We start from the raw sequence: 22,780 nt of genomic DNA, 5'->3' as shown, positions 1-22,780 counted from the left end.
AGAAGCTGTCAGTTATAAACCAGACATAAAGTTAAATCTGCTTTAGAACCTACCTACCATTTATGTACCTGTGGTAAAACTCAAAATAATATGTAAATGCCTATAATACTTATAATTCTCTTAAAGTTTCTGGAACATTTAAAATCTGTTCTGTTTTCACAGAGTGAAAGTTTTCCTTTTGAGAAAGCCTTTCTAAGGCCATCTGATATTCATAAACTCTGAAACTTGATGCCTGCAAGGTGTTTGGTAGGCATGCTCTGAATAGAATTAGGAAACAGCTCTGACTTTATTGCCTAATTTCCTAGCTTCTCAATCTGGAAATGCTCTTCTGGGGTGAAAGGGTAAGATTATGATTCTAAGACTAAGTTTTTAGGACATTTTTATTTCTAGGAGCTACTCGATGCTTTTTTCAGATGCTGTTGTCTATTTACTCCCACTCCATGTGTAGGTGAACTCATTTCCCAGCTCAGTATGTGAATTCTGAATCTGGATGCATGTTTGCTCAACTTTTTGACATGAAGAAATACAGTGTCTTACTGCATTTTACTGTCAGCCTCTGATCTCTTATGGGGAATTGAGAGCATGGAATAGCAGTGCTGGTATCTTATGTGAAATGCAGGAAAACTACATTCCCAAATAGTGTAACCCTGTGAAATTTGTTCTTTAGTGGCTAGTGTAAGAACAGACACAGAGAACATCTGTTTATGATGCAACAGAGACATTACTTGGAAAATCTCTGATCTCTGTTTCTAGTTGTACTTCTGTACTTATGACTTGCTTAAGAAAAGATGTGATCTAGGATCTTCTCTCTGGCATGGACTTTTGTTAACAGAGTTAGGCCAAACTCTCTTTCACCTTCTCTCTCTCTTGTGACTCTTGAATTCCTTCCTACATCATAGCCAAATTTCAGTAGGAATGAACAATTTCCTTTGCAACAAAACAGTTCATAGCCTAGTTTAAGGCATATTGCTTAGAAGTAGCAGAGATAAGTTGCTCTGGTAAGGCTGACTCCCATTTAGATGTGTGATAGCCACTAAATGATTACATTTTAAAAATTTGAATGTTGCTATAAAGCACAAAATCTTCTCCTGTGAATTGTATTAGGCATTCTCTGAGAAAGCATAAGCGGAGCAGATCTGTTTTTGGAATGCTAAATGGGTTTGGGTGCTGAGCTACATAGAAGCAGAACTCACAGGTGTCTTTCAATTCAAACTGTGTGTTCAAAACCTGAGACAGATATGAAATTAATTCAGCAGGCATTCTGTACTTATGAAAGAAACTTTCATTTTAATGATACTTAAAAGTCCCCTTCTTAGATTCACTTCATAATGATTAACCTTGAGAATTGTTATGTTGGATGAGGATCCTTAAACTTTGAAGTAGTAAAGATAAGTCATGGCAAGCCCATCTGAAGACTGTAAAATATGTGTTAGCAGTCATAATAACCAGAGACTACATTTACTTTCTACTATTTTTCAATTTCATTTTAAAAAGAATAATAAGGATAATAAGAAAAAAATAATAAGTACAAAAAGAAAGTAAATAAGAAATTGATTTGAACGGTAGATAAAAGGAAAATGACAGGGAATAACACAATGGAGATTTCTCAAATGACCGTACACATCATCCCATGAAACTGGGAGCAGTATTATTTCCAGTCCAGCTAAGCTGATGAGACATACGTGACTTTTATTGAAAGACTACCTTGGAATGTCTTTTGAGGCTTCCAAAAAGGCATCCTTGTCTACATCCATGTCTGCATGGGATACTGAAAAAATTGTAACACATGCGTTGCCCTTAATGGCACAGGTAGGTCTTCTGAAGACATAGATAAAGATCTCTTTAAAAATGAGAAACTGTTTTACCACAGTTTTGATTAAGAATTCTGTAAATCATAAATGAATAGGCTACTTGAAATCTCTTGGGTGGAAATATACAACATACAAACACAAGCACTTAGTTCTAACTTTAAGAAGAACTTTAAAATGATAGCAGTCATACTGACTCCTTCTGACCTTAATGTACATTAATCAATCTTTAAGTGCAGTGCAGTTAGATACGCACTGTGGGTCTTGACCTTTATTGCCTAAGACAATGCTGATCATTATTTTTCTTCATAAGGAAAATAATCAGTAAATCAAGGGTGAAACATTTAAGCTACCACATAATACAACATACATATTTTTGTTTATGAAGGGTAACCTTTGCTAAACTGCATTGGTAAAACAGTTAAAATAGCTATAATCTTAATGATAATGCCTCTCATCTGGAGATGAATACATTTATGTGTTAGAGCTCTTAGAGTATCTGTTTAGAATAGACTTTTAACACCTATTAGAAATAAAGTATGTGTTCACTTTGTAAGCATACCATTATAAACAGCTCTTTATCTTCACTTGATTGATATAAAGATGTAAGGTCCTAAGATTTCTTTTAAAGAGCTGGAGAAGTATGCAATAAAAAGTAATTTATCTGAACTATCTTAAATGCCTTTGGATGTTTTTTGGATGCTGTTGACTCAGGCATCTGCTGAATTCCATGTGATTACATGTAAATCCATGATGCACTGGACACAGCATGTTTCACATTACACAGATCATTGCCACATTCCTTACTGAAATAGAAAGGCTCTGTTGTGATTTATGCTCAGCAACACAGAGCCACTCACTCACTCTCCCCAAGTGGGATGGGGGAAAGATAAATAGTATTTAACAGGTCAAGCAAAAGCTGCACATGCAAGCAAAGAAAACAAGGAATTAACTCATGGTTTCCCATTGGCAGACAGACATTCAGCCATATCCAGGAGAGCAGGGCTCATTGTACATATTTTTAGTGAAGACAAATGCCATCACTACAAGCATCCCCCCACCTCTTCTTTTCCTCCAGATTTTACTGCTGAACATGCAAAATAAGTAAGTATTCCTTTGGCCAGTCTCAGTCAGCTGTCATGGAGTTACTCTCCTAGATCCTTGTGCATCCCAGCCTCCTCACTGGCAGGGCAGCACGAGAAGCAGAAAAGTCCTTGGCTCTGTGTCAGCACTGCTCAGCAACTACTAGAACATCTCTGTCTTATCAACATCATTTTCATCCTAAATCCCAACCTCAGCAGCTGACCAACTACAATGAAGGAAAGTAACTCTATCCCAGCAAAACCAGGCACTTTGGTTGGCAGAAACTTGCTATAGCGAATTCTGTTTTTTGGCCTGGCAGAATTCACTGTCTGATATGCTGGCATCAGCTGACTTTTAGAGACTTGTGGAGCAAAAGCGTATTCCTGCAATATTCTAAAGGGTTTAATGAAAGCCTTCATGATTGCTGACCATTAGTAAACATCTAGTAATATCAATGCTCCTCTTTTTTCATCAGTTTTTAATCTTAGCTTTTTCTTATGGTAGAAGTAGCAGTGTTATGCTCCAAAAAAAAGTGTTAGATCTACCTCAATGTCAAGGAAGCTTTCTGTTTTAAGGACTACCATGTTATTGATGTGGCATATCAAGTGTTAATTCATTTCTGGAAGAGCCTCATTCCATCAGGACACGTACAGATTTGTCTATCAAGCACTCTTGCTTAAACTACTGTGCACATGTTCCAAGCAAATTCTTCATTTTTTTTAACCTTTTTTTCCCTTTTGTTTCCCCCTATAACTATAGATCACAGGTATTTGGCTAAAGTTACACCACATTTCTCAGCTGTCTCCCAAAAATTTTTTAGTTGTAGCAGTTAAGGAGTGCTACTGCAAAGCAGATATTCATGTGCTTTTTCTGTTTCTTATTTACTATCTTCTCAAACTATCTGATTTAAAGGCAAAGCCTATGTGAGTTAGGCTTCTTGTCTTAACCAGGAATGTCCCCGTCTTTCTAACAGATGAGAAAGCTTGGATGTTTGCCTGGAAAATGCACATGGAAACAGTATATGTGGCACAGGTGCAATTCAGAGTTAGCGCCTTTATCATAATGACTATGGCATCCATGTAACAAATTCAAATATGCTGACAGTTCTGCACTATTAGTATTTCTTTAGCCCTGCATTGTGATATACAGTTCAGCAAGGATCATGGTATGTAAAAAAGAGCTTTCTAAGGGACAGCATTGAAATGTGCTAGTCAAATAACATCACAACCATTTCTGATACAGTTAATGGAGTCAGCAATAATAGCAACATAATTATTCTGAAGTAAAGGAAATTTTTGCCTTGTGAATTTAAGAAGTGTCTTGAATATGATTTTCTAAAGCCTGACTATGTAGTTAGAATGAAATGTATAAAAACATTTTCATTTCAGCAACTGTACTGGAAAATATACTAACCTGGAAAGATAATAATTCTATTAAACTGTACAAATAAATGTGCAGAATTTGAATTCAGCAAATTTAGATTACTTTTCTCCAGCTGATGAGCTGATATAGTTCCTCTGGAACTAGTCAAGTGTCAAACAAGCCACAATTACTTACATCTGAAAGACATCCTTGCTAGAATCTGAGATCTACTTGTGTGCTCAAGCGGATATAGTCTTTTTCATTTTAAAACAAATCTTATTGTTTTTGAGATTTATTTCAACTAATGTTACTGCATTATTTTTACTTCACTACTGTATTTTACATCTTCTTCTGGTCAGTGATGAAAAAGGGACAAAACAAAAAATAAAGCAGAGTGCTGTTAGAAAATAATTGTCATAAAATGTTTTGCTTAAAGTTCTACTTGCTTTATAAATACATATATATTCTACAGTTCTGTTCTCCATTTAAACCACAATTGATGATTTATGTCTTTTTCGTGCAGGAGAATGTCCATCTTTATAAATATTTAAATGAAAGAATAATTGGAAGAAATGCAGTGGATACATTTCATGTTCTTAATGGACAATGCTTCTGTTTTGCACCAAATCATAATGTCTCAATAGACAAGAAAACAGATTCAGTGTCTACCAGAGTCTACGAAATAGAACTTCTGCCTCTATGTATCTTGCATATCAAATTTCCAGTTTTACATACTTGTTTTAAAAATGTGAATTGCAATATGTCTGACTAGCACCGTGGAGATGAATGCTTTGAATGCATGGGTTTACAAATGGTAGATCCTGTCTGACAAACCTGATTTTATTCTATAACAAGATGACCTGCTTAGTGGATGAAGATAAGGCTGTCAATGTGATTTACCTGGACTTCAGTAAGGCCTTTGACAGTGTCCCCCACAGCATTCTTATGGAGAAGTTGGCTGCCCATGGTCTGGATGAGCACACGCTCTGCTGGGTGAAACACTGGCTGGATGGCTGGGCCCAAAGAGTTGTGGCCCATGAGTTAAATCCAGTTGGCAGCTGGTCTCGAGCAGTGTCCCCCAGGACTTGGTACTAGGGCTGCTTCTATTTAACATCTTTATTAATGATCTTGATGAGGGGATTGAGTGCACCCTCAGTAAGTTTGCAGACAACACCAAGTTGGGATGGAGTGTTGATCTTCCTGAGGGGAGAAAGGCACTACAGAGGGACCTGGATAGACTGGATTGATGGCCAAGTTTAATTGTGTGAGTTTCAGTAGGGCCAAGTGTCGGGTCCTGCATTTTGGTCACAACAACCCCAGGCAACCATACAGGCTTGGGGAGGAGTGGCTGGAAAGCTGCCTGATGGAAAGAGACCTTGATGTACTGATGGAGAGTCAGCTGAATATGAGCCAGCAGTGTGCCCAGGTGGCCAAGAAGGCCAATGGCATCCTGGCATGTATCAGGAATGGTGTGGTGAGCAGAACTAGGGAAGTAATCCTGCCCCTGTACTCAGCATTGGTGAGGCCTCACCTTGAGTACTGTGTTCAGTTTTGGGCACATCAGCACAGAAAGGACATGGAGGTGCTGGAGCAGGTCCAAAGAAGGGCAACAAGGCTTGTGAAGGGCTTGGAGAATATGCCCTATGAGGAGAGACTGAAGGAACTGGGGCTGTTTAGTCTGGGGAAAAGAGGCTAAGGGGAGACCTTATTGCTCTCTTCCAATATCTGAAAGGTGCTTACAGCGACAGTGGGGTTGGTCTCTTCTCACTGGTGACAGGTGACAGGATGAGGGGAAACGGCCTCAAGTTGCACCAGGGTAAGTTTAGGTTGGATATCAAGAAAAGCTTCTTTACAGAAAGGGTTGTTAAGCACTGGGATAGGCTCCCTAGGGAGGTCATTCAGTCACCAACCCTGGATGTGTTTAAAAACCATTTGGATGTGGTGCTCAGGGACATGATTTAGCAGAGGGTTGTTAGGTTAGGTTAGGTTGTGGTTCAACTTGATTTTTAAAGTCTTTTTCCAATCTAAGTGATTCGATGATTCTATTCATTTTTTGAGTGTAATTTATCCTGAATATACCTACATAAAGTGAAATCAAGTCTTACAGACACAGGCCACAGTTTCTCTTCAGTGCTAGAATGAGATCTTCGTATATTACTAGTTCTCGAATGATTATAACTTTTCTTCTCATTTCCAACCCAGATGAATTAATGTGTCATTAATATTCTTTTCTTGAGTTACTGTTTTCTAGTTCTTGGACTAATGCCGTATTTTACTTTTAATGTCTCATTTTTTACTCTTAAGTTCAACCAGATGTGTTATTTATTAAGAATGGTCAGCTTAGTCAGCTTTTTCAGCTGTCGTGTTAAATAGAACAAGTCAAGATTTTTGGCCATTTTTCTTCAGATGGTTTCTCCATTCTTTCCAGTATTCTGGTAGTCCTGTTCTTGAGTTTAACTTTCTTAAACTACACAAGAATGATAAAATTGCAGTGTAGTGGGATATTTCTTGAAACTATGTTATTTTAAGGGTTTAAGGCTTTGCTTTATTTCAGTTTGATTTACAATGAATGCAGTATGATAGTGTTTCTGTATACTTGTATGCTGTACTTTAGTGCCACTGATTTGACTTTAACCTTCATTACAGTTCATGGAATTGCTGCTGTTTAGTCTTGCTTTCTTTTCTAAAGTGAGCCATAGCTGTATGTATAAAATAATATTTTTCTTGGTCAAAATAAGAAAAAGGAAAATAAAAAGTAATTGAAAAATTACATACAATTCCTACCAAATCATAGCAAAGCAACAAAGAGTTGTGGGATGTTGTTTAGTTTATCCTCCTGTGAGAAAGGATTAACGGTAGCTAATTAATTCTGACAGATACTTTTCTAACCTTTGTTTAAGATCTGCAACAAGTTTGCCAAAACATCACTGAGTGTACTTCCACTGCTTTTACCTTCTCATTAGAGAAAGTGTGCTTGTTTTTCTGGAGGGTTAGCCTTGGCGAAAAGCCAAATGCCCACCAAACTGCTCAGTTACTCTTCCTCATCAGTGCTATGGAGGAAGAATATAAGATGTGAAAGTTTGTGTGTTGAAATAAAGACTTGGCAGATGCTTACCAATTGCAATCGCTAGAGCAAAGACACAACCAGCCCTCTGTCCATCCTACTGCTTACCTTCTCTTCACCTATACTGGGAAAATATCAGCTTCAATTTAGTGGCTCCCAGAAATGTTCTGAAGAAAGCAAAATTGTCTCCTCAGCTTTTGTCTGTCCAGTTGATTACTCCTATGTAATTAAGATGCCTAGCTAAATCTCATAGTGTTTAAAAAGGGACAGTCTGCGCTCTCAAAACTTCAGAATTTCCTCCATAGCACTGCATGTTAAAAGACTGAATTCTTACTCCATTTCATTGCAGCAATTCTAAAACTAAAAATATCTCCTTTCTTACAATATTCTTGAATATGCTCACATTTTCTGAATTGGAATAGGCACTATAAAACAATTCAATTTTAGTACTAGTGTACTAGATTCTAGAATCTAGTACTAGTACTAGATTTTCTTCCTGAAGAAAAGCAGATATTTAGAAGCAGCTGACTCAACAATTTACAATAATAGAAAAATTAGTACCTGCCATGTTTTGAATGAAATAATAGTGACAGAAAATCCAGCAGCACATTGAAACAGTTTGTCAAAAACATGTATAACATTACCAAACTCAATAAGGCAATGTATTTGATTAACTCCAGAAAGGAAAACATCCTAATATGTATACCATTACTGACTGAAGACCAGCTTTCCATTTGTCTTGTGTTGCCCAGACAGACTGTCACCATGTTCTCATCCATCTTGGTTACTCAGTGGATGCAACAGAACTATTGATTTGTGTTCATTCTTATACAAATTGTGAAGAGACTTCAGCCTTGACAGACAATTCTGCAGTATTCCTTTCCATAATACGTGCTTAGAGTTAAAATTTTTCATCAGACAACTACAAAATATTTTATTGTGTCTGTTGTTAACCAATAATTCAAATAAGAAACTATCAAGGTATGGTATACAGATATGGTATACAGATTCCTGATGTCATTATTCCATTCATACGCATTTGTGATTATTGTTCAGTGTACTTCATCTGAAAGCAGCTTGCATGGAGAAATGTATATCAGTACTCTACGTGTCATTCCTAATTAAGTTCAACTCATTAATTAAGATTTTTCACACTGTACCTTAATTAATAAAACCAATTTAGAACTGATTTAAACAACCTGAAGAGAGAAAAGTCAAGCTGTGTGCACAACTACTTACAACAATTTTTAAGGAAAGTAGATCTGTCTTTTTCCTCTGGTATGTTGTGTAAGTGCATATTCAAGCCAGATTAAAGAAACAATTTACAAATTCTAACATTAAGCAACCTATGGGGTCCTAGACTATTTGGGAATCAATGACCTTGTGTGTGCAGATAAATATTTTCTCAAAATAAAAACATAACTAAAACTAATGTATGCTAATTTTAATAATTCACTTCTTACTAAGCTTAGCAGCACTTAATTATACAGAAGAGCCTACCTCTTTTGCCTCAAGTAGACAAAGTGTTAGATGCAGTAATTTGAACTTGAGACAAATTTTTTATCTTAATGTTGCCTAATTTTAACTTCTTTAGTGCTAGGAAGTTAAAAAATATTTTTATAAATATAAAATATATAAATTTTATAAATATAAAATCTTTACAGTGAGGGTGACGGAGCACTGGAACAGGCTGCCCAGGGAGGTGGTGGAGTCTCCTTCTCTGGAGATGTTCAAGACCTGCCTGGATGCCTACCTGTGCGACCTACTGTATGGAAACTACTTTGGCAGGGGGGTTGGACTCGATGATCTCTGGAGGTCCCTTCCAACCCCTACAATTCTGTGATTCTGTGATTCTGTAATACGTATTTAACGGATTGTACTTATAGGAAGAAAACAAGAGAATTTATAGGAATCCATAGGAAGGAAATAGCTGAGAGTGAGGGAGGTTAATATGTTGCATAGCCTTTTAGCTACATAGCTGCATAGTATTACTTCATCTCTAACAGTATAACAAACAATCCTAGGCTCAATTCTTTGGTACGAAGGCCAGCTGGCATCAATCAGCCCATGCTCACACTGCTGAACATTTACACTTCCACTACTGGGCTCATGCTAACCAGCACTTAGGACTTGTCTCCAACCAGACATGTGCTGTGCTGACGGCTGATCCATGACTGGCTGGGAGAGAGCTTGCTACTTTGCCCCAAAGCTTTGCCACAATCCAATAGTGCACACAGCTGCCTTGCAGTATGCTGTAGAATTCCAAATGCAATATTTACCTTGTCATAAAATAGTTTTGTTAGTAACAGGCGTTTTTGAGCAGACTGAGACAATATTCAGAATACGTAAGCAGTGACTCTGGACATTTATACTGATCATAAGCAATCAGTCTCTGCCAAGTCAAACAAATGAGAGTGTTTTCACTGCTCTTTAGATCAATATGTATTTCATTTCTGGAAACAGCTGGCTTAAACCTCAGCAAAAGTTACCTGTGAGGCTTATGTAATCCCAACAAGGAAGCAGTAAGAATTTTCATGAATAAATACCACAGCTATGAATTACTTCTTCTATAGCTGAACCCTGGGATCCCTAAGGACATCACTATCCCTGAGTATCCCTGACCAGACCCTAGACTTCTCCAACCTGTTCCTCATCCACAGCCCCATTTCAGCCCCAGGCCATCAGCCCCTGCCCCAGCAAGGCTGCAGCAGGCATGGTCTCCAGCTCCTTGCAGCACAGCCTTTTTGGGTCCACTTGCAGGCTCTTATCTTGTCCCAGCCTCAATCCAACTTTGTCCCCAGGGAGATGGCTGCATTTGAGACTGGCCTGCTACTGGCTGGGACAGTGGATCGTGCACTGGTACAAGGATCAAACAGCCCTGCGGAGCCTTCTCTTCTTCCAGCACCAAGCCTGGGGAGACACCAGCCCTGCTTCATCATGATCATGCAAGATCTATGACATAAACTGATTCCAGTTTTTATGGCTTTTCTGACCATTTCAAAATGTTAGATTTTCTACCCTGTCTATAAGATGCTGGATCTGAACGTACATGAAGGGCACAGCTCACCTTACACATGCAGAAAACATCAGTTACAATGCAAAAGAGATAAAAACCATTCAGATATTGGATGAGGTATTTGTGAAGAGGGGAAGCTTTTCTTAAAAAACCTGAGCAAACAAAATCTGTGTGTGTGTGTGTGCACAAGCTATTCATGCGCTGCAACATTACTATTTATTTATAACAGCGATGAACATTTAAAGAAAAAGTACATTTGTTAAACAACAATTAAATAAAAAAAAATCAATAATCAAATACATTCAATACAAACCATAGTTGTAACAAGGACAGTATTCTATTAGAATTACAAACTGGAGATTTTTAACATGATTTTGTAAGGAGAAAAGCATAGCACACCTATTAAAATGGATCTATCTCATCTATTTCTCACAGGCTACATTCCTCTGAGGCTTTCATTATCCTCAGTATCATTACAGATAGTAAGAGCTGTGTTGTTTCACTGCTTTGTGAGCAATTTGCCTTTTAGGTGAGAATGCTTAAAATTTTTTGGCTGAGACTTTCATGAAAACAATGACTCATCAAAACACAGAATGAAAAGAAAATGGTTCAGAATTAAATGCATGGAATCAATCATTGATGGGTAATGTGTTGCAGTACCATTTTCACACTTAACAATGAAAGTCAAGCTGAAATCTGTAGGTCACTCTGAAAGTAATGTTTCCTATTTATTTCCATGGAAACTACAACAGAGAGCACAATAACACTATTTGATAAAGCAAATTCTCATCTACAAAACACTATTTTTCAACATAGTCACCACCATTAGCTATGCATTTTTGTCAGCAATTAACAAGAGCCTGCATGCTGTTCATTTAAAAATCTGCATGGCTGTCTGTAACATGACTTGTCCTTCATATCACTCTCACCACTGTTGAAACACACTACCCACCACCTCACTGTGTTCACATCCAATATTTGGTCTTTATAAGTGTTCAACAAGCATCAATGAATGTCAGTGGGTTCCATTTTTTTCCACATGGAGGAATTCAGTTTCACACCTTTGCTTCAAGTATCCTTTCATGCCAGGTATCATTTTTTCAGACTGCCCCTCAGTTGCCATCTGTCTCACGGCAACAAAATGTAATGGAATATTGGTAGAAAGGTTCAACAACGACTGCCATACCACCAACATTCACCTCTGATGTCCTGGGCCAACATAATAAAATAGAAGACATTATCTTTGGAGCAGCCCTTGTAAATTTCATAGTTACAGGATGTAATTGTTCGGTTTTAGAGCTGTACTTGTCTTTCAGAAGTTGTTTTCAGTGGCTTACAATCTCCGTGTAAGCTCCTGTGACCTCGTAACACTTTTCCAATCATACAAACAAGTTATGTCTATTTTATAGTTAATATCTCTTTTTTGTCCCTTTCTTAGTAAGCACATAATTGAGGTAGGTCACTGAACTACACCAAATGCTTATTGGAATTTGAATATTTGAGTGTGAAATTACAATGTTACTGAGCATGCATTTTACTGACAATGCTGGTGATTTGGTGTTCTTTTTATATGTCTTCATGATGTTTAGATCAAGTTCAAAATATTTCCCCCAAGGGCAGTTTTAACATGGTCATTTTTAGACACTATTTTTCCTGTCTCACCCACAGTCCAGCCAGCCCTTTGGTTCTAACAATGCCCCATGTATTCATTTGCATGTAAGGGAGTATTAAAGTGCTTTATAATTCAAGCATTTCAGAGTAGGAGACGCTTAAGTCATATAAGGCAATTACAACAAAAATAATGCAAATGCCCATCACTTCTTTTTAGTTGTCCCAGTCAAAATGATGAAATACTTTTCTTTTGTTATCTTCTAATTTAATAAATCACACCACTTATTTTCAATTTTTCTTCTTAACTTAATTCCTTCTCTGAAGAACTGGCTTTAGTCAAACACAGTGCAGCACAGCATGACATAATCTTCTCAGTATAGCTTGAGATGTACCCTATTTGTACTATTTCAGATTTGCCCATCAGCTGGTATAAAATGTTCAGCTTGAATTAGGAGGATACGTACCAACTGTTGTTTGTTATGTTTTTGCATACCTAGATATTTTTTTTTAGTTCATAAAATGTATGATATTGATAATAGACCATAGTAAAATGAAATTTAAGTTTTCACAATATTAACCAAAGTGGTGACTTCCCTGTCACTAGATATCTTAAGCCAAAATGGGTTCATTTTTTGAAATCATGCTTTACCCATCCACAATTACTGGACTCTGTGAAGAAGTAAATACATAAAATTATTACATTTTCTTGTGTTTAGAATCAAAGTATTTCACCCAATCTTCAAAGCAGTGCCTACAAACTGGTTCTTAAAAACTGCTCATTGTACATTTACAACCTTTTAAAAAATAAGAAATGAGATGAAATGAATGCCGTTTCAGACTGCAGTGGCCATTTAATGTAGCTTCTCACTACAAAAAAAAAAAAAAAAAAAAAAAAAAAAAAGTGGGAACAAAGTAGTGGAAATAATTGAGATCTCTGTAATAGATTTATTTTAAAATACAAATCAGTGGAGTGCTACAATACCAGCTCAACTATGTCGTCTCATTTCTCAACAGGTAACTTGCAAAAGGTCAGGATGAAGTAAGCGTACATATCTTTCAATTAAAAAATTATAGGACACACAAACTAAAATACAGAAATCAGGTCACCACATATTTGATACAAATATATGCAAACAGTTTGCATAATAAAAGCTCCCAAACATGACCTCAGTGGGACTAGTTCAATACAGGTCAAGGAGAGGCCACTGTTCTTTTCCCCTCTGGGCCAGATGTTTTATTTCCTGCCAGGCTTGTTATTGCTAATCACTTCTGGCTTTGGTCTTAATACAGCTCGTTCAGTTGAACACTATAGAGAAAAACAGCTGCATTACAAAATTTGTGAGATATGTCTTTTCCAAACTAAATCCACACATATTTCACAAATTTTGAATGAGGAAATGACTACGTAAGATTTTATCAGCCCACACTGACTTAACTAAGAATTAGTAACCATGGTAGATTTTGATATGTGCAAGTGTAATAACACCCTCTCTTTTGTATGCATCAATTCAGATTTGACACTTACAACTGACCTCAGACACTACTACTGAAGAAACAGGATTAGCTATGCTCACAAAGAAGAGAAGATTGCCGTATGGTATAGATCACTGACTAGAAATGTGTTCTGGAAAAATAAATACCTCTGTGATAGGAGCTGACATAAACAGATACTGTATTCTCTTTGAGCAATAATAAAGAATCGTAAATACAGTTTGAAATTCATCTTGGGAAAATCCAGAGGAATATGAAATGCCTTACTAAAAACACATTGGGAAAGATCCATGTTCACTCACATTAGCTGTACAGTGTACTGAGTTGCAATTCATGTTTTCCTGCATTTACTTGTCTGTACCTCAATCATGTCTCTTCTACACCTTGGGAGAGAAGAGATTGAGATAACCCTTCCAGATATCTATAATTGCACCCATATCTCTCTTTCTCATGACAAAGATGTTGCCCTGGGAAGCAGAGGGTTCAAATCTTGTTCCTATTAATTATGTATTGCATTTACATGCAAGGTTTTTTTAGCAGGGCGTTAAAGGTGAAGGCTGCAGACATGGCATATGTGAGCAGAACCCAGCAACTACATCATGTAGTTGTAGATGTACATCAAACCAGCTCCAGCTGCTCCAAAAGTGGACCCAGAGTGTGTGGGTCCCAGAGCTAGTGGCTCTAGCCAGAGCTGAGCCATAAGCAACAGTGGATGTGGTCTGAGAGAGCAAATTAAAGAGAGGGAAAATTGCTGCACCATAGAAGCTGGGAGAGAGAAAATAGAGACTGGAAAATCATAGAATCACCAAGGTTGGATAAGACCTCCAAGAAGATCATCCAGTCCAATTGTCCACTTACCACCAATATTTTCCCATTAAACCATATCCCTCAGTACAACATCTGAATATTTCTTGAATACCTCCAGGGACAGTGACTCCACCACCTCCCTGTGCAGATCATTCCAGCATATGACCACTCTTCTGAAGAAGAAATGTTTCCTAATATCCAACCTGAACCTCTGCTGGAGCAACTTAAGCACATTCCCTCTAGTGCTATTCCTAGTTTCTTGAGAGAAGAGGCTGACCCCCACCTTGCCACAACACCCTTTCAGACAGTTGTAGAGAGAAATAAGGTCTCCCCTCAACCTCCTTTTCTCCAGGGTGGCCCTTCTGCTCTGTGGTCAGTGCAGGAGGGCAGGAGAGCTGGGGGAGCTGCTATCAGTGGGGATCTGTGCTGGAGCAGTTCCTGAAGGATGAGCACCATACTATGGATCCATGTTGGAGCTGAAGCCTGTGGTAAGCTCATGTGGGATCAGTTGAGAAAGGACAGCATCCTGTGGGAGGGACCCCACATGGAGAAGGGACAGAGAGTGACCTTGGAGGAACAGCAGACAGAAAGTGTTAAGAACTGACTGTAGCCTGCATTCCTTGTTCCCTTTCCCCATTCAGGGAGAAAGTGGAAAAGCTGGATGTGGGAAAGTTGTTTTTTAATTGCTTTTAGTTCTCTGTAATCTAGTCTGTTGATAAAAGGCAATAAACTACATTTATTTCCCTATTCAGAGCCTGTGGCAATATTTGGCGAGTGGCCTCCATATCTGTATCTCAATCCACAAGATTTTTTCCTATTTTCTTCCCCTGTTCTTCTGAGAACAGTGTGGTGGTGCTGAGCTGCCCATCAGTGTGAAACCATCATAACCTCACACTGAAGCACGTGTTGATGTGTCTGCAAGAGGAGCAGGGTTCCCTGCTTATGTAATTTGTGCCTTTGGTACACTGCCAGTCAAAAAACAATAATGGAAATCCCAATAGGAAAGCAGTAATTCTTTGTAGCTTATTATCCAGGCAAAACTGAAGATAATTTCCTGGCATCAGCCATTGGTATTTTCCTGGCACCAGAACTTGTCTCCAGTCAGAGTTCTAACATGTAATGTAGATGTACAAGCTGCCCAAGAAAAAGGCTCCAGTAATGTTTCATAATGAAAAAATGTTTCTTAGGTAACCTAAGCATAATGTAGGTATATTTATGATAAAACAAGAAACTTTTACTTCTATACAATATATTGGGCCATCTTGGAGTTATAAGAGTAAATAATTTTGCTTTATTTCTGTGTATTTTTTGATAGAATTACTACTAATAAAAGGAGTAATGTGATACTGTACAATCACACTAGAACAATTAGAAATCTTTCTGATATTTCTCCAAAGCAATTAAAAACAAATGTTGTTAAAATACAGAAGTACACTGTCACTTTATAAAGAAATTTTCAGCATATTAACTACTACATTGTATTTTTGAAGTGGCTGTAAGCATTTTATTTCGTAGTAGGTGAAGACAGTTCAAAATGTGAACATGAGCAGGCAGCAAATAATGGAATGTGTGTGTCAATGTCCAAAACTGAACTTTTAATTATTAATACCTGCTATCTGTTAGCTGGAACTAATAGTACAGGCTGGATGTAAATATTTGTAACACATGAACTAGGCAGAAGTGGCAGATCCCAAATTGTGATAACTAAAGAGATACGACACAGAAATATCAGTTAAGGGCCAGATCATGCATTATACTTCTGCATGTGGCCTATTTAGACTGGGAAAAATGGAGGCTTGAAGTTCCAGAAACAAGAGCTATGCTGAAGAATAAGGATTCATAAAAAGAAGTGGTCACAGAAAGATAAAGGAGTGCAGGAAAAAAAGGAGGTGAAGAGGTATCAGTAGCAGCACAACACAGACTGGCACAACTTCCTGCCTGAGCTTCTCAGACCAGCTGTGGTCTCCTTGATGAGAAAGAAAGTGGAGACCCAGTGAACAAAAATAAAGCAGGCAGTGAATTAATGAGTGCTTGTATGAAATTAACCAGGTAAGGTAAAAGCTTTAATCTTGTATGTTTTCAAGTAAATCCGAGTATCTAAAAGCAATGTGGGCTGTTGTTCTTGTCTGTGATATTTTGTAGTGAAGCTTTCAAGGATTAGTCAGGCTTCAGAATGTAATATTAGAAGAATATTATTAAAGGTTGACTAAAAGAAAGAAAAATGTAAATTAAAAAAAAATGTGCTATTAAAGTAATATGGGCTTTAAGGTCACTGATGTAAAGGACACTCTCTGTATTTTCATTAGTGTAAATCCAGGTGTAAAATACTTAGGTGGACATAGGATCAGTATTGCTGGAAACTCTTACGTGATCTCAATTAAATCTCTAAAAGAAAAAGTAGCAGAGAATGAAAAAACATCAGTGAACTACAAGAGTATAACTATGGAATAATTTGTCCTTGAGCTCCCAGATCCATTTGCATTGTTTTTTGTTGTTGATTCGTAAGTTAAAATCTATCTTTGTGGCACTTACTCATAAAAAGAAAGCGTGCCAAATTTCCCAGATTAAGCAAATATGTTTGTGGAATAGCCTGAGGCTGAATCATTGTTGACCTTGGCTTTTCCTAAAGCTACCTGAATTGTAATTTACCAAAACAGATCTGGGCTGTAAATATGCATCACAAACGATTTGAAGAAGCTTTACTGAATTTAGATCCCAGAAGTTGGGAATCATCTACCCTAAGGTAGTATCTGAAAATTAGTTACCTAAATCTGTTTTAATAATGAGAAAAAAGCAACTTGCAGTAAATTTTCACTCCAATTACTCATCTTTGTGTATTATTCTCAGCTGTTTTATCCCTCACATAATACATTAAAAGCCTGTGTTTCTCATGTCTGGCTTCTACTCTAAAGCAGCAACTAGGTTTGTGCAGTTCCAGGCACTTACCTGAAATTGTCAGTGTCAAAAAATACTGGAAGCTAAGGGATTACTTTCTGAAACAATTTTGAACTGACTACTAATTAGTGTTTTGTTTAATGGCTTTTTCATAGCTGAATGCTACTGAATGAAAGCAAGCCACAAAGGGAGCTCATTTTTGCTTATACACTTTTAGTTATTTTTGTAGACATTTGTGAAATTCTGCAGTAATCTTAATTCGTCATATATTGTAAATTGATTAGTAAGTCTATACATTTCAGTACTCCTTTTTTTAAAAATTCTCATAGGTCTAATCACAAGCATACATTTTACAGTGAGTTAGAGCAAATGACACTGCTCAGACTACTCTGATAGACTTGTATTTTATTACAGTATTAGGTATCACTAAAATTTACTACAAGGACAAGATAAATTTTCCAGTGTTCTGGGGATATTTTCCATAGAAAATAGAGAAGCAGCATTCTGAGATGACATGTTTAGATGTTGAAAATAAAGGCCATTGCCCCTGCAACTATATGTGAAAATCTTATGACTACAATTTATAGATTAAACAATTAGAAATGAATAAATTTTCTCACTTTTACTTTATTCTCTATCTTTATATATCATATATGTGTATATAAGAATCATAGCACATGGGAATGTGTGGTAGGTGTGTAGGTCCAATAATCTGCCCCAGCTGCACCCTGAATCTATATAAGGGTTGAAAACAAGATATGCTCTCAGGAAACCAATGTACATAGGCCAGAAGAAAAGATACGTTCAATTCATCCTGAAGGAAATATGCTAAATGTTAGGAAAATAAATTTGATTGTCTCAAAGATGCATTTTTTTAGCTAGTAGAAGTTCTTTTTATTTGTTTGTTTTTCATGAGAAACCCAGCTCAGACTTTGCTTCTCCCCTTATATGCTTAAAGCCATTTTCTTTTTAAATGATTCATCTCTTTACTCATTAACATAAAGAGCTGATGCTTTGGCAATATCTCTTGCAGACAGTTTAGACACTGTTTTGCTGTAGAATTTAGGCACTTAAAAAAATCTCAGTACATAAAGATTAAATTAAAAAAATTGTTTTTACCTACAAGCTAATCTACTTGAGTGTGTTTTAGTGACTGATGCATGTCTTTCTCCTGTGTTTCAATTCATCTACACCAATAGAAAAAGCCTGCTTTTGTCTTGACTAGGATCTTAGGACATGTTAATACCAGCTCTCTGACAGGATCTAACAGTAATACTTCTGAGTGAAGCAGTTCCACTCTGCAGGGTAGGCTCTTATCATCTTGAATGTGTGATCAACCATGACTCCAGAATTTCAATGAGGAAACAGACTTTCACAGAGCTATGTCAGGGGCTAGCCCTGGCTATGTGGGATGAAAATCTTCAGTTCAAAGAACCTGTGCTTGTGCAGAAATTGGCCATTCTGAACTATACTGCAGCATGGGCAGTACTGTCAGCTGTCAAATTGCTGCACTAGCAGGTTTGCAGTGTAACCTGTTAAGTGACAAATACATACATACTGATGTTACTAACACTTGTGGAACCACAACTTGCTTTCAGAAATTGAGGGCTCTCAAACTATTTTTCACTGGTAGCATAAGTATACTTAGTTTTCCCCTTCTCAAATATATGCAAGGCTGGCAAGTCATAAGACTGGCTCTCACTGCTAGCTCTCTCTGCACTGGAGGGTGAAGAGTTCTTAGACAATTATTAAGAATTAAGTGCAGTAAATATTATATGAATAAGTAGGGTCTGCAACACAAAATAGATGAATAAAGAAAAATATATTTAGGACAAACCCAGGACAGCATTTTTGGTGTGCTTCAAGATCACCAATTATCTATCAATGACGGCTTTAACAAGGAGCATGAGGGGCCTTGGGCATGCATGCCTTGGTTAGCAAACACAGTGTTACTGAGCAACTGACTGAAAAAATTAAGATAATGGAACCCAAGGTAGAGCTGAACCATTAAAACAGTACTTATATTTTAAACTTTATTGTACATAACCTGGAGCTGAATGTTTCTAGAATACCTGTGAAGAGCGAACTGTTTCATTATCTGAGTGCAATTTTAAGGTGTATGCTACTGACCATTTTTTTTATTATTATACTATTTTTCATTGAATATTTTTAACTATCAAACTGTATTAATCTTTTTTGACTTATGACATACCAGACAATTCTTCAGTTCTTTTCAATTTTTTGTTGTTAAATTGAATTTATTGCAATAAATTACTTTGGTGCAATTAGATACTCATTTTCTTGTAACTACACATTAATTACATGCAGTAGCTCACTAAAATAATAGTATCTGGAAATAACACAGATAGACCAGCTACCTCTTAAATAATAAAATTTATTCTTTTTAAGGCTAAAAAAAGACATAGAACTGTAGGGAAAAACTGTCAAATATTCAAGGAATTGTCCACAAAGATAGGTTGACAACTATTGTTTGTTAGTCTCTTACTTATTTTCCTTTTCTCTAGTATGTATGAAGAGATTTTAGGTAAGATATGCTTTTTGCTTCTACACTGCTTCCTTTCAAACCCTGGAATTGTCCCTCACAAAGCTGAACCTACAATTTCTCAGCAGTCTTTAGCAAGCAGAAGCACAAAGTAGAACACTGGTATAGGTAGAAGGTTCATATGTATTTGTAACAAACAACTCACACATGCCAGCTCTTGTTACAATGCTTGGTAAGCCTCAAAGTAAGGATATTTTCCTGTGTTCAAGTCTGAGCCCATTGCCTCTTTTTCTACTGCTGCACACTGTTGAAAAGTGTTTGAACCCATTCACCTAACTTTGACCCACTAGTTATTTATAAGCATTGGTGAGACCTTATCTCAATCTTTTCTTCTCCAGACTGAAGAGTTCCAAATCTCTCAACCTCACCTCGTACAGCAGATGCTCCAAGCCCCTAATCATCTTTGTGGCCCTCCACTGGATTGTTTCCAGTAGTTCCCTGTCTTTCTTGGACTGAGGAGCCCAGAAGAGGAGAGAATACTCTAGAAGTGTCCTCACCAGGAATAGAGGAGGAGGATCACCTCCCTTGGCCTGCTATCCATGCACTTTTTAATGCACCTCAGCATACCATTGGTCTTCTTGGCCATGAGGGCACCCTGGTGGCTCATGACCAACCTGTCATCCACCAGGGAAGTACGTTATGTAGTACAGCTTAAAGCTTATTCTTGTATACTTATCTAAGTACTTCATTCCTTAAAAATCTTGCATTTTCCTTTCTTATGCCTCTCATCCTATTTAATATGTCTTCTACTTATACAGAGAAACTACTGTTTATGGGAGAAAAGGATAATCAGAAATGAACTGGAAAAATATAAGGATGCAAATGTGTATTGCATGTATGCATTCAGCAGTTCCTTTACTTCAACTACACACAACGCTCCATATTCTCTGAATATAGATTTATACAGGAGGGCAAAATGCAGTTCTGTTCAGAAGAAGGCTGGCATTTAGCAGAAGACAGACTGTAAAGTCTATACATAAGAAGTCTAGCTATTTCATTTATTTAAAAAAATAAATAAATAAAGCCAAGCAGGACTTTGTAATTCTGCAGAGACATGGAACTATTTCTTAAAACAGTCACTACTCAAGATAGAGTTACGACCCCAGTCATCTGATGCAAAATTGGATGGCATATAACTGAAAAAGGAAGATGATCGATAGAATGGAAAATTTTCTGAATTACTTTGAAACAGACAACAAATCAAATGACCAATCTGAAACAGGCTTTTGAAGTAACATTTTCTTTTGAGTAATATTTAAGCTCCCACAGTGTCTAAATAAGACTGCCCTCAGAAGAATAAAGTCTACTTCATTTTCTTTGGCAGAGAAATACTTTTCAACCTCCAGCTTTAGAGAGCAACACAGACAACAAAAAACTAGACCTAAAACTTGAGTGTGTGAAGGCAGTACTGGTGGACAGTCTGACAGTAAAGAACACTAAAGTGTGTCTGCTGCTGCTCCTTACTTTCAAGGTTCTGGACATTAGCTTTTTCCAAACATATCTTTAGCAAATAGCATATTTTTAAATCAGTCTATAATAAACAGTGATGTATTTTTATAATTACAAGTAATACACTTACATGTAGATTAGTAAATATGCTGTATAGTTTCAAACCTTTCTCCATCTCTGTCCTTATTTTGAACAAAAATTCCATGATTTTTGACCACTGTTATGGTTATCTGATTTCCTTATGAACGACTAATCTTAATAAATTACTTGAACGTTGTTTAGTGAAGAATTTTCTTTTTTTTTTAAATCCCATTTCATTGATAATTTGTATGTCATGAAGTTTTGTATTAAAAGGAGCTCTCGATGATCTTTAAGGTCTGTTCCAACCTGAGTGATTCTATGATTTTGTGATTCTATGAGCAGTTCTAAATCTTGGAGATAAAGATGAAAGTGAAATTCAGATATCTATTACATATTGATTTCAATAAGGTGAAAAGAAACTGACGGAAACAGTGCTATAATCATGGAAAGAAATTTGATCAAAGTACTTGATCTATCTGCAAAGGATAAACAGTAATAAAGGTCAAAAAGAACATCAAGGACAAAGCTTCAAGCATGAGTAAGCAAAATATAAGACACGTTGATTACAGTTCATTTAAGGTTTTTTTTTTCCCCTGTCTTCAAATGCTGTTTAATAGCTTATTATTTTACTTAAGAGCATTCCAAATTAGTGACAAAAGAGATTTTCAATGTGGTTATGCTTCCAGTCATTACATTTACCCTGGTTCAATTTTTCAGTTACTTTATCTTTACCACATATCAAGAACACTAAATATGAAATAGAACATTAACACACATATATGTATTTTTTCAACATGTGTCTTGATGATCTCAAAGCTTGTCATATGACTATCATAAACCAAGTTATATCACGAGTCATCATTGATTGTACACCTGGAATTCACTCTGAATTCTGCTGGAGTACAAGACTCACCAAATCTGTGAAATTATTTGATGTTTTGGAAGGAAATAACTAATGGTATATTTTTAACTGAAGTTTATTTATATGATTTAAACAGAATAAAGACCAATTTGTATAGTTTGTCTCTAAGAAAATAAGCATTTACTCAGATGTATAAATGGAAACATCCAAACTCTACTAGTTGCACAAGAACAGTGAGGGTGACGGAGCACTGGAACAGGCTGCCCAGGCCTGGATGCCTACCTGTGCGACCTGCTGTAGGGAACCTGCTTTGGCAAGGGGGTTGGACTCGATGATCTCTGGAGGTCCCTTGCAACCCCTACAATTCTGTGATTCTGTGAAATAATGATTTTTCCACTGAATTTAATCACCTGCATTAGTCCATAATCCTTTTTCTGTGGATGAGGCTAGTCTAAAAGTGATCTATTGTGAATTGTGTTCTTGTTGATGTACACCTACTTTTGGAAACATCATATACAAAGGTATTATCAGGAGGTGGAGACATTCCCTCCATCTTGCATATGTATTGTTGATTCGTTATTCCTTATATCATCAATTATAATTCCACTTTAAGAGAAAAGTACAGTTAAAATAGTTAGGGGAAACTACCTTCGTTTTTTATCCCAATCTAGCATCATTTCAGGAAGCT

The sequence above is a fragment of the Lagopus leucura genome, unplaced genomic scaffold (assembly GCF_019238085.1).
Source record: "Lagopus leucura isolate 7727_CA_CO unplaced genomic scaffold, USGS_WTPT01 Super-Scaffold_73, whole genome shotgun sequence".
In the NCBI taxonomy this organism is placed as follows: Eukaryota; Metazoa; Chordata; class Aves; order Galliformes; family Phasianidae; genus Lagopus; species Lagopus leucura.
This window is presented reverse-complemented; position numbering follows the sequence as displayed.